Raw genomic sequence first — 12,471 nt, 5'->3', positions numbered from 1 at the left:
GAATAACGGGGGAAGGTCAGCCGGCGGAGTTGGCAGTTAGCAATGTGGAAAATTCTCGCTCCATTTGTGCGGCGACACGTTTGTTTTATATTCGAATGTGTTGTTTGCTGTTGCAGGTAATAAATTCACCGGGGCCACGCATGAGGCGCGGACTGGCCGACGTGCGAGCGAATCCCTGTTTGTAACGGCGAATGTCTGCGGATCCGTAGGATATTCGATGTTTGATGTCGCGTAGGCGAACACACGCGGGCGCGTGTCTCCGATTCTTCAACTTGCGCCGGACAGATGTATACATTACGAACTTTTATATTTTCTCTCGATTTCCTTCTCGGACGGAGAGTCGAAGGGAATGCCCGTGCTTGCGAATTCGGATTCGTGGGTATTCCCCGCACGCGGGAGGACGTGCGAGTCGGGTCGAGCGATCGAAAGCGAGAAGGAGCTTAATCCGTACCCCCGATCGTTGTAATCGTCATTACTGATCCTCCTTTACGAGTGTACTTCGCAGGTTCGATTCGGATTCGCGGACCACGGCAGCCGAGCCCCTGCCTTGTTTCGCGAACACGACACTTGTACGATGTCCGTAAATGTGAAGGGCGCGCGAGCTCATTTCCCGACTGCTGTTAATTCAAATGGTTTTACCGGGGGGAGAGATCGTCGGAAAATTGCATCCCCGAGAAGTTATAAAGTGTACCAATAAAGACACTGAGATAATGCTGTTTGTTCATTATTCCGAGTTTCCGTGGAAGGAGAAACTCGATTATCCGTTCCCCCCGTTTCGCCGGACAGTGAGGAAAGTCGGCGTTGAAAAATATAATAAGAAAATTCAAGTCAATGCAATTTTCAACTTCCCGCTGCCTCATTCGCGTACGGAGAAACGGAAACGCGGCTTGCGAATCGCTTTATTTGCGTGCGAAGGAGGGCCAATTAGCCGGCCTTTGATGTTCTCCGGTATATATTGCATTTCAAAGAAATTTATATGAATCTTCCGCGTAGAAACGGTAGTAGTTTCGAGTCACGGCTCGCGCATTGTCTCAAATCGATAAAATGATATGATTATTAAATAGAATCACGGGCTGATATATTCGGCCAGGGCGGGCACAAAGGCCGCACGTTTGCGCGGATAACGTTAATAGAGTGGGATTAACATCCTATTAAAATTCATATATTTCGACATATACGTCAAGGGGAGGAAAAATACGCTGTCACTTTACCAGCCAAACGAGCATATCGTTCCGTTTCCCTAACGTCGTAATTCACGGCATTCGCGGTGTCTCCGGTTCAAAGGCTTGACTATCGACCGGTCGCGACAATAGATTTCCGTTTTCGATACAAGCGCGGGAGTATCGCCCGCAGCAGCGCGAACAAGCGGCGTAACGAGACGACGAGATGATTTTAAATGGAGTCGAGAGAGAGAGAGTTAATGATCGACGAACAGATGGAAAGCGAATCGCCGTCTGGGACGAAGTTAATGTCCCGGAAAGGAGTCCCGCCGTTTTCGCCGAGCCTCCTCTGTGCTTATCTCCTCGACAGCGAGGGTTCCGGGGCGAGATTTCGATAATCGTGTTATAATAAAATTAATTGATATACGAGACAGCGTCACGCCCGCCGTCACTTGTCGCCGTCGGTCCTCTTTAAGGATCCTCAATCCGAGGGTACTCGAGCCCGCCGATCTCTCCGCAGATTCCGAGGAGCGAATTTATGGGACTTTTACGGGTTCAGGGGGTAATGCCAGTCACCTCGATTTTGGCCAATACGAATTGAATTCTGTCAGTTTCCGTCCTCTGTGGGGGACCGAAGAATCGGACGAAACACCGTTAGCTTAGCATTGTTCACGGCTGAGCTGTTGCGAAAAGTTTGTCCCGTCGGTTCCTGATGTAAGGATCGCCGTTGGAGAAGCACGGTAAGTCGTTACATTGATTCATGCTAAATTATTACACTATTTCCTGCAACGTCACTAAAACCTTGTAATATACGGTAGGGGTATTGGTTTCCTGAATTGATGGCCCGTTACAACGTGGCTAATCTGGTTGCGAAAACATGTAATTTGCATAATGCCGGTCAGTCACTGTTGGAGTAACCGGGATTAAAAGTTCCGTTCCCCTTGTGGAGAACACTCATTATCTCTCGCAGAGGAAATAATGAAATGCCATTTCGTTGCACCGTTTTGCGGACTTTGGGCGCGTAAAAATCGCACCGATTGAAATATTCCCGCAGCATACTTTTATAGAATCTCTTGCAACGGTCTGTATTAAAGCAAATATCTTCAATTCGTGTGTTTTACGAATTTCCGTTTCATAAAACAGATCCCGAATCCAACATTTCTTATCAGTTTTATGCGAGTTTCCGCTGAGGTGACACCGCCGTTATCCCGTTTTACTCCGACCCCGATAATTATCCGGAAGGCGCGTATGAATAAAAAATGAACGCCATGAACGATTCTTTCGAAGTAGTTGTTGCACCCGGGGCACGTTGAACGACGAAGATCGCCGGGCCATTTTCCACTTTCGTCCCACTTTCGGCGATCATCCGCAGTGAAATATGCGTGTCGTTCCATCCTGAGTGATTCCTGAGAACGCGACGGTGGACGGTTAGATTAGACTACATTTATATAAGTTACGCGAGCTTTCGCGACTGTGCAAGTTTTATATAAGTTATGCGGTGCGAGCTAATACATTGTATCTGTCAGGCGCTTCTCGAAATTTATGCGCTTGCAACTTGTCAAGTTAGAGAAGACCGAGCGAAATTACGAAGTCGATGTTACGTTCGATTTCAAGTTTCACGATCGCGACAAACGACTCTGAAGATAGGAACTTCCAGGAATGATCCTCATGCACAACCAACTTGCTTCTACATTCTAATCCGTTATATTGGGTCCGACGTTCTGCATTTCCAAATTTCATCCATCGATTTGAGTCTCGTGATTTGGAAAGTTTTATACATAAGAATATTCTCTCTCTCTCCCTCTTTCTCTTTCTCTCTCTCTCTCTCCCTCTTTCTATATTTATATATACATGAGAGAAATTTCGTTTTACCGGAGGAAAACGGCGTTTCGGAGTCATGCGGTGCCTTTTTGCTCGGTTGGCCCACACAAATGATCAAATCTTAATTCAGTTAAAAAAGACGTAGGCCTTTACGCTTATCTAAGCTATTGCTCTCACACGATAACGCGTATATAATTCAGTAAGCATTATTATTTCGTCGACTAGCGACGTGCCAGTCAAAGAACGCTTTTATAGGCGCGCGTAAAATTAAATGGACTTTACGGTTTATGAGTGCAACACACGACGCTCGTAAATATCGACTCGTCTTCCTCGAAGGAGAGCTGGCGGAACGACGTCGTTGAGAAACAACTATAGAAAATTATATAACTCGCTCGTCACAAAGTAAAAGCCAGTCCGCGCAATAACGAAAAATTCGAGCTGTAAATCAGAAGTTACGTAAAAAGCTGAGTGGGATATGATTTGAGGGCAACATTCGTTTCACATATTTTATCAAGCCAGGTATAGATGAGATTTCAGTCCTGGCTAAAATTAAGTTTTGGAAAGGGAGATTTCAACGCTTTGAGGCCGGGTTTTCGTTAGTTTTAATTAAATATGGTATGTATTATAGAAATCGAAAAATAAAAATAATCAAATGCGTCACATGATTTTCGCGTCCTCCGCGATTTTAAAGCTATTTAAATTGCTATTTGAAAATTAATATTTTTTTTTATCGCTATATGTTTCGCCTTTTATCTCCATCATTTGGATATCGGTCACGTCGTATCAAATATTGATATATACGAAGGCCGCGTTTAATATTAATAACATGTATATTCGTAAGCGGATTAAATAATATTTTTCGTTATCTGTCATTATGAGCTTTCCATTCCGTATTGGAGAATTCTCCAATCAGAGTTTCCCAATCAAGTTCAGAGCGTAAGAAATATTGATACAAAATTAAACTTGTCAAAACAAAAGAGAAAGAGGACGCGTATGTTACAGCTGCAAGTACGGGGAGTTTTATGAATGTTAAAGCCGAGAGGGAAAAATTTCACGGACAACGAATGAACTCAAGTTTCTTCGCGTCACGATGTGGCGTTACACCGGCAGTTACGACGGCTCACGGCTGTGTTAAAATTTCAGCTGGGAGAAAAGGAGAAGAAAAATGTAAGGAATCGATGATGGTATTGCACAAATCCTCCCTCTCTCCCTCTCTCCTTTCTCTGTAAAAGCTTAGCTCGTCGTGAACCAAATAATTGACAACGGGAAATTATCCCGAGCGTAGCGATGAGTCTTCTTTCACCAGGGTGTGAATTTGCGTCACTGGTCCCTCGAAGACTATGTTTTAAATTAAACGTGCGAGATTAACGTGTCCATCGCGCAAGTGGACCCCTGTGAAATGTTAATGAACGATAAGGGAAGGACGTGCGGGCGCGACGGGTGAGGATGCGTTTGCGCACGACTACCGCGATAAAGGTAGAAAGGGGAGCAGAAACTCAGAGATCACAGAGAAAGAGTTGTGTAGAACGGGATGAGTACCTCAAATGGCCGGGAACATTTCGCCGTCGGTGAAAGGAAGGAACACCTAACCATCGCTACGCTTCGCCCGGCACCCTTTTGTCAGAGGATCGATGAACTCTGTCATCATGTGGAACGATGAAAGGTGGACGGGATTTGCGCTCTCGCTCGGAGAAAGAGAAATAGAGAAACCGGTGAGCGAAATGAGTCCGTTCCTGAAGCCGCGAAGGTGCGCGGCGAAAAGCCGACGATCTTCCGGCCCGATTTTCGCGGATACCCGCTTCAAACCCGCATCTCCTTGTACTTCGTTTGTACTTCATTTGTATCCATTTGTTCGTTTACCAGCGGAGAGAGGTCAGCCGGAAAGATCAATTACCGCCTCTCGGGATTACTTCATTTCCGCCTGCTAACTTCTCGCATTAAAGCGTAAGTAATCGTTTAGCTCGTACTCGCGTCTGTTCTGACATTTTCGGTGAAAGAGCCAACAACAAAAGCCAATTAACATCAGTTGGCATTATTTTATTTCCCGGTGGAGTAATTTCGCCCCGTATCAAAGTTTCGTGAATTTCTCTCTTGGCTTTCATTTCACCTTCGGCATCTTCCCTCGGTGGTTGGTTGTGCTTGGTTTCCCTTAGTTTTCCGTATCACGAAACACCGATATTTAATGTTTCCTTCAGCTTTTTAGTATTCTCCGTCTATTGTGGCAACACTGAGAGAAATTATAGTTATTGTCGGCCTCAACTGTATCCTTTTTATGTTTTAACTGGAGAAACAGTAGCAGCAACATGCATGTGAGGTTATTATCACCGGCACCGCCTACAGTAACATTCACTAGAATAACGGTTCTCCTAACTATTTTTATGTATTTAAAGTGAAAAAAGTGGATGTAATTAGTGCCGAAGGCAACTATAATCTTCCATCGATGTAATTCTTCCGCTACGACGGTTATAGTTACAAGCGCCAAATATTTCTCTCTCATTGAACAGAATCACACGCGTAATATCGACGCCATTCACGATATCTCTTATGAACTGGAGATACTCGCAACTGTCCCGTATAAATGCACTTTCTTCGCTTATTTTGAATCAAGCCTCAGATTTTTACCCGCCTGATCGAAGGCGACAGCGGTGAAAAAGAAAACCAATGGATTCTCCCGGAGCCCACGATGGCGTGCAGGAGTTAAGTACTCAAGGATACATCCAGTTATCGGATTATTCCGACTAATGGGATTCCACATCGGCGCGTTCCAACGCTAGAAGAGCTCGCAGCACCATCATTAGCATCCACCCAATAACGGATTTAGAGTTTCAGAGGCCTTCAACAACCTTCTCATACTCTCCCTCTCTCTCCCTCTCTCTCCCCCTCTACTCTCTCTCTATTTCCGCTCTAAGAACGCCGAAATTCTGGAATCTAGGTGACCCGTGTTATTGCTCACTGAACAGAGCGCCGAGCCATTGTTTTAATGACAAATGTTTCTGTTTACCACTTGCAACTGCTCACCGACAGCTGCGTGCTCTCCGAGAAACGGCCGATTACGAGTCCGCAGAGCAATCCGAAGACTCCTCGGTATTCGGGGCTCAGTGAACAGGCTCTCACTATCTTCACCCCGCGAATTTGCCGCCCACATCGTCCAATCTACCCGGCCATCTCTCTCCCCGGTCATGTATTCGGCGCGGCGCGTCGAGACGCGACGCTGTAACAATGACCTCGTTCCACAAACTCCCGGCATACTCGAGCGCATAAAAATGCCGGTCGTTTCTAGCGAGACGCGTACAGAAAGCGGCTTTTCATCGGGCCGTGCGTTATCCGGGCTGCAACCCTCCTCTCAGCAATAAGCCAGCCCGGTTAACTGGTTACGTTGATCCACCGAAAAGACCTGCCTGGGGTATCGGAGCAGCGAGCTTCTTTCTTTTTATTCCTTTGATTCAGGCGCCGCATAAGCGATATTACACCGAATATACCGCATATTCTTATGTGGAAATATGGGCTTACCATGGGCCGGTTTGAAACAGATCCTTCCTCGGTACTCCTCGAAGCCGTGCTCTCGAAAGTGCAATCAGCGTACAATCACTGAGCGGTCGATAATCACTGGTGGTCATAGTTTTAAGTATAGCACTGAAAGTCAATAGGATTTCGTTGAGAAGTCTGTTAGCAGCAGCGATCCGTTTCCATCAGGACAATCTGACGGTATCAGTGAAGTATGAGAGAAAAGAGCCGGGCGGGAATATTTCGACGAAAAGTCAGCGAATATTCACTGATTTTTCAGTACAATGCTGTCCGGTTCAACCACCAGTGACATTTTCATTGATTCGACATAAGAAAGCGTGGTCGATTAAAAAGTCTACGGACTCTTATGAAACAAGACTTGAACATAGGCAGAAATGCGAAAGGGGATTCCTCCTCCAGCCCCCGAGATCAGACTAATCCCCGTGTCAGGATTTCAACGCGAAATTTATCGGGCGATACAAAAATAAGGCGAAAGTTGAGAATCCGCGATAAAAAGAAAACAATAACGGACAGATGAGTCCCGCCGGCGGACGATGATTAATTGATCGGCAAATGCGGCGCGAAATTTGTCATGATCGCCTGTGAAGGGAGAACACGGGTTGCTATACGCGAAAGTTTTCAGCACTCGGCACGTCGGGAAGTTGCTGCAGCTTTGAAAAATGCTCGAGCGAGCTAGTCGACGGAGGAATCCCGAGATTGTTCTCACGACGGGGTCGGTTTACTCGATTGCCCCCGCAAACGGGAAACTTTCCGTCGATCGGCGTCGAAAAATGCAGCACTAGTCACCCCTAGAGAGAGAGAGAGAGAGAAAAAGAGAAACGTCCTCGGATAGCCGCGCGTGCCCGCAATATCTCACGTTCACCTATATACGGTTTTTTAACGCGCCCCCGCCCCTCTATGATTTATTCTAATTTATTTCCGACCTGTCATACCGGTACACTTCTCTCGGCGCGCTCGCCTGTTTCGCGCGTGCGCGAGGGTGAATTACGGCGCGTACCTCGTGGATGCTCCACGAGGAGGAGAATGATCGTAAGCCGTCATAATGCCCGCGTTACAGAGAGCCTGTCTAATAAGCGTAATAAGCGTACACGTCTTGCGAGTTATTCTCGCGGCGTGGCGCGTAAACGACTCGGCGGTTAACTAATGAAAACGAGCGCTAACGGGGCGAAGCTAATATCGCGCTACCGTCGCCTTTATACTCCGCTAATGATATTTTATTTCCCTTTCGTGCATCGTTTCGATGTGGCGCACCGGCCGTCGCTGAACGTCGCTGGAATAAAAATTAATCCAGGATTAGGAGGAAGAGAAGGTCCGTTCCCTTCGCTCGCGGAAACCCGGCGAATATACGGAGTGCCAACAAAGGCGCGGACACGGTAAGGTTGACAGGCCTGATGAAATTTATGATTAACAATGACAGTGAGCGCGCGTCGATCCGGAAAGAGAGAAGGGGAGGGGGAGAGCTATAATTGAATCGATTGTCTAAACACGGAAACGATGATTCACCCTCGAACCGCTCCGCTCGGACGTCGCGATCTTGCGAAAACTCAAATAACCTTTCGCAGCGAAGTAGAATAGTGTGCTTTATAGCTTACGAACTACCAAACAGACAAGTACGTACATTCCCCAGATGCAGCATGCGAATCGGAGCCGCGTATATCGCGAGATTGGATGATATTCGCTCGAATATTTCCCCGTCTTCCTCCTTCTCTCTCTCTCTCTCTCTCTCTTTTGCCAAGCTTAAAAATATGATATTCTATTTTTGCTGTCATTTGAGTCTCGCAGTTGTCCCCAAAGCTTCTAAATTTCACTGCACACATGCGACAGGGGATTAGATTAGTTAAGAATATTGAGATAAATCATTTTCTTGAATCAAATGAAATTTGTTCGGTTTCAATCAATAATTTTCTTTTTTTAGGGACGCAACACTCCCCTAATTCGTTCGTTTCAAAATGCTGCGTGTGCGATTCTAAAATGAACTTTCCAAGTAATAATTTAGAATTAGTCGTCCAGGGTTGTTGTACAAACGTTTTTAACGGGAAATATTTCTAATATGTATATTTTGTTAGATGTTCGTTCCAAGTGTCTCGTCCAAAGCAATACCTTATTTTTCTGATCGCAATATCCGCGGCCGAACGCGCGAACGCCATTTCTTGCTTGAAACACGATATTTTCAGCTTAACAATATGGCTGTTAAAATGCAATCAGCTGCGATTAACGTGCGCCAATACAGATCGTGACGGAGCTGAGCTTAAACGACAAATATCTGCCGTAACTATGGGCTTAATCCCGTTGAATGGATTGGGAGATCGATAAATATGCCGTTGCAGCTGCTGGAGAGGACAATAAATACCGAAACTGACCGAAACAACTTGCGATAGCGTCCACGCGAGCTGTCAGCCTTCGTGGCCTCCTTCTCGACCGGCGTCCGTATGCGTCCAAAGCTGCTGTATAAATTACCGGTTATTTATGCGAATCACTCTCGCAAGTTCACGTGAAACATCGATATCCGAAAGAGATTTTCCGACCTGGAATACCTCGTTTCGCCTGTCGCAGTTCTCTTTGTTTCTTCTTTCCGTCGGCGGTAGCGAGCCGCTGAAAAATTCGCGAACGTTGCTCAGGTAAGTTAGTTTGTGACGGCGGAAAGCCCGCGAAGATAGCAGCCGGGGGTGACCGGGTGGTTTAAATAATCCCACCGGCCGACTCACGTACGAAAAATAAACTCGACGACGAGGATGAGGCTTTCCGGGAATACGTGCACGGCTTTAGCAACGCCGCCAAAGTAGTCGGGATGCCTACAGGTGTTGACGCTGTTTACGTCTTGCCGCTTCCTTTAACTGACACCTTTCAGGTCCCGAGCCCGCGGCACAGCTGTATGCGTGAGTATAGAGCGGATATGAAGGGAAGCAAATGGCATACTCGAATGCAGGAATAATCACGGATTCTTCGGCGGGGCAATTATTTGGATTTCAGCAACGGCTGCGGATTTCGAGCTCTCGAGCTCTTGAGAGCTGAGCGTTCGAATTCGGAATTTAAAATCGGGAATTCATACCGAATGCCTCAGCTGTTCATTCAAACCTCAACCACGGATAATACGAGTGTCCCAATTAGTGACAGCGTTCCAATTTGCGACAGTCGCGCATAGTTCTTCTTAATAAGTCAAATAACGCAGCTCGATTTTATAAAATGTGTTTTTCTCTAAATTTGATATGTTATCTGTTGTAAGTTTCGAATAAGATTAATGAACGGTGGAATACGATAATTGTAAGCCTGCTGCTGACGATAGTTCGTACAATTACTCACCATTTTAGAAATTTTCCGATGATGTAAGGCGTCCTTATAAAAAGGTACGTATTTTAACGCGTTTAATTATTAATATTGTGAAATATCTCACTGAATATAAACTGACTTTAATTTATCATTCAGCGATTTGGAGAGGTATCGTGCTCACATGCAGCCTCGCATTTGCATTTGTATGTATTTTACGAGTATTTTATACATGTTTTGCGAGTATCCGATTTCGTTAGATTCGCGAATGCAGCGGAAAATGACAAACGATACAAATATCGCGGGGCGCAACAATTAAAGATATTTCAACGCGCGGAGAACAATGATGCCGTGAAATAACCCTCCGGATTTTTCGGGGGAGCACGAACGAATACAATAGCCCTGCGAAATTGTCGAGCGAGTCGAAACTCGATGACACGAAAAACGAAGTCGGGAAAATGAGTCGTGTAATTCTCACGACCGGTCCATCCGCGCGATCATCCCCGGAAGATCGCTTCGACCGTGTTCCGGGTTCGGATCTAATAAAACTCGGAGATCCAACTGCGGCACGGCCGCAAAAACGGTCAAAGTACTTCCTTTGAATTTTCAGTAGGAGGTCCGTCCATTTATTGATTTACCACTTCATTATCCGGTGCTGTTATGTGATTCTCCCGTCTTCATTACTCCGGCCAAAGGGCCGAAATTCTCGTGTCCGTTTGCGGCTGGATTGACGGATATAAAAAAAGAAAGTCGGTCAACGGTCAACGTTAAGGAAAATCTTTGTGGATCAAATAGAATCTGACTGATTGGCGCGAGGTATCATATCGCATCCGTAAAAGACGCGTTGTGTTTGCGTCGAGTTAAAACCACGAGGTATTATACATCGTGTCTCTCGTTCTTCACCAGCTTCAACATTCCAAACGAGGATATAAGTTATGTAACATAGAATAAAATTCCTCTGGAGCAAACTATTAACACGGTCATTGCCAATCACGCGATATCGCGTGATGCGAGTTCTCACCAATCGGTCGATCACGCGTTATCACGTAATAGATATTTAGAGTACATAAATCCTATGTACATAATAATAAAAGCATATAAATCATATATTAACTTATTTTGAGCGCGATAAAAAATAAAAATAATTTGGCCACCATACGAAATTCCAATTTTCAGCTCGGCAATGAACGTGTTAAATGACGAGTTCTGGAAATGACTTATGGAATTATTTGTTTAGTAGCTGGCCGTTACGCAATGACGATAATATCCCATATAGCTTAAATGTTCAAAAGACATTCTAGGAATGTCTCGAGATATTCGAATATTCCTCAGACGTTTCTAGAATGTCTATTGAACATTTGTGCTATATGGGATGCCAATACAGCTGGCATTTGTTATAACGTATTTTTATTTTCGTGCATTTCGAAACGTTTCCTAGGTACATTTAGTATTTTAGTATTTAATCACGCACGCTTCCTCACCCTTTTTAATCTTTGGCATATTATCACACAAATATACGTACACTCGAGTCTTTCGTTCGTTATTTAACATTGTATTCTGTCGTACACATTTCGAGTTATGCGAAGTTAAACAACAGCGTGGCATTTTGCTAATTTGACCTCTCACTAAAATAGATTTAATACAGTCTCTTTTTCGAGATTCTCACGTCGAAGTAGTTATTCTATAAGTCGATAAGTCAATAATTCCAGATAAATTTAAAAGTCTATTCATTTTGCAGAAATTGCCCTCTTGACAGTTTATATCTATTTTCCGACGAGCAAGTCAGTGCTTATATTCAACAAAATTCACAGTTATATTTACTGTTATTTCTTCGAAAGTTTATTTTGAATAAATATATAAATTTGTAGCAGAACACTGTGTTTTTTTAACAAGAACAGTTTTTTTAATCTAGTTTTAGTGGGAGACCACGCTTCTGTTTCTGTTTTTCTTCGACCCATTTTGCAATGCCGCCACATTTTGATCAATAACGTCCTAAATAATCAACATTTCATAACTTTGATCCTAAAATGAGCAGCACTTTGGCGAATGTGATCGTTGAGTTTGCAATTTAAATTATTGATTATTAACAAAGTTAAAATTATTCCGCGAAGCATTTGGCGATTATGACCCGAACTTAATAGTTACTACCAAATCTTATCCCCAGCACAGAAGTAGAACTTGGCGGCTTCTCCTATCTCCATCCGCCAAGGTTCAACGCGCATCTGGCGATGCTCTTAGCGTAATTTCTGCTCTATCGATACTTTCCTTTGTCGATTAGCTGAGAGCCAATATCCTGCGCGTTACATTTCAGTTGTTTTACACGCGTCGATATGCTGTGAACTAAATTTCAGCCGCCTCATGCACACGCACACACACATTCTCGCATGAGCGAGAGAGAAACGTTGGCGATGAGAGCACCGCAGCCCCGGTTTAATTCGGAACGATCTATCGAGCGTTGTTTCGTTCAAGTTGAACGGCTCGTGTGCGAAATAGGAGACAAAGAGACACGGCCCGACACGACCGGGGCCCGGTTGATTTGTTTCTGGGTAAATGATAAGGCTAAGAGATGAGGAACTTCGCGCTCGATTAGCCGAATCCCCTGGACAGTGATCGATCACCGACCGTCATTTCGTCCGAGTATCGAATGATGCGACGTCGTTCCGGCCGTCAGCGTTCAGCTAATGCGATGACCCGGAACACA

The 12,471-nt window shown here is 44.9% G+C and overlaps 1 protein-coding gene across 5 annotated transcripts in view; it reads left to right on the top strand.

Moving 5' to 3' along the window:
* The window catches only part of LOC106748131 (allatostatin-A receptor-like), a 16,215-nt gene extending 15,523 nt beyond the window's left edge, over positions 1 to 692 (top strand). For all 5 annotated transcript variants that reach the window (XR_001374719.1, XM_014626378.1, XM_014626377.1 and 2 more), the window contains one exon: positions 117 to 692. The gene's annotated coding sequence lies outside the window, so the exon portion shown is untranslated. The remainder of the gene's footprint in view (positions 1 to 116) is intronic.
* Positions 693 to 12,471: the final 11,779 nt, after the last annotated feature.

The sequence above is a fragment of the Dinoponera quadriceps genome, unplaced genomic scaffold, assembly GCF_001313825.1.
Source record: "Dinoponera quadriceps isolate SergipeBrazil2010 unplaced genomic scaffold, ASM131382v1 scaffold2420, whole genome shotgun sequence".
Classification (NCBI taxonomy): domain Eukaryota; kingdom Metazoa; phylum Arthropoda; class Insecta; order Hymenoptera; family Formicidae; genus Dinoponera; species Dinoponera quadriceps.
The sequence above is the reverse complement of the archived record's forward strand: the minus strand, read 5'-3'. Positions and strand labels throughout refer to the sequence as shown.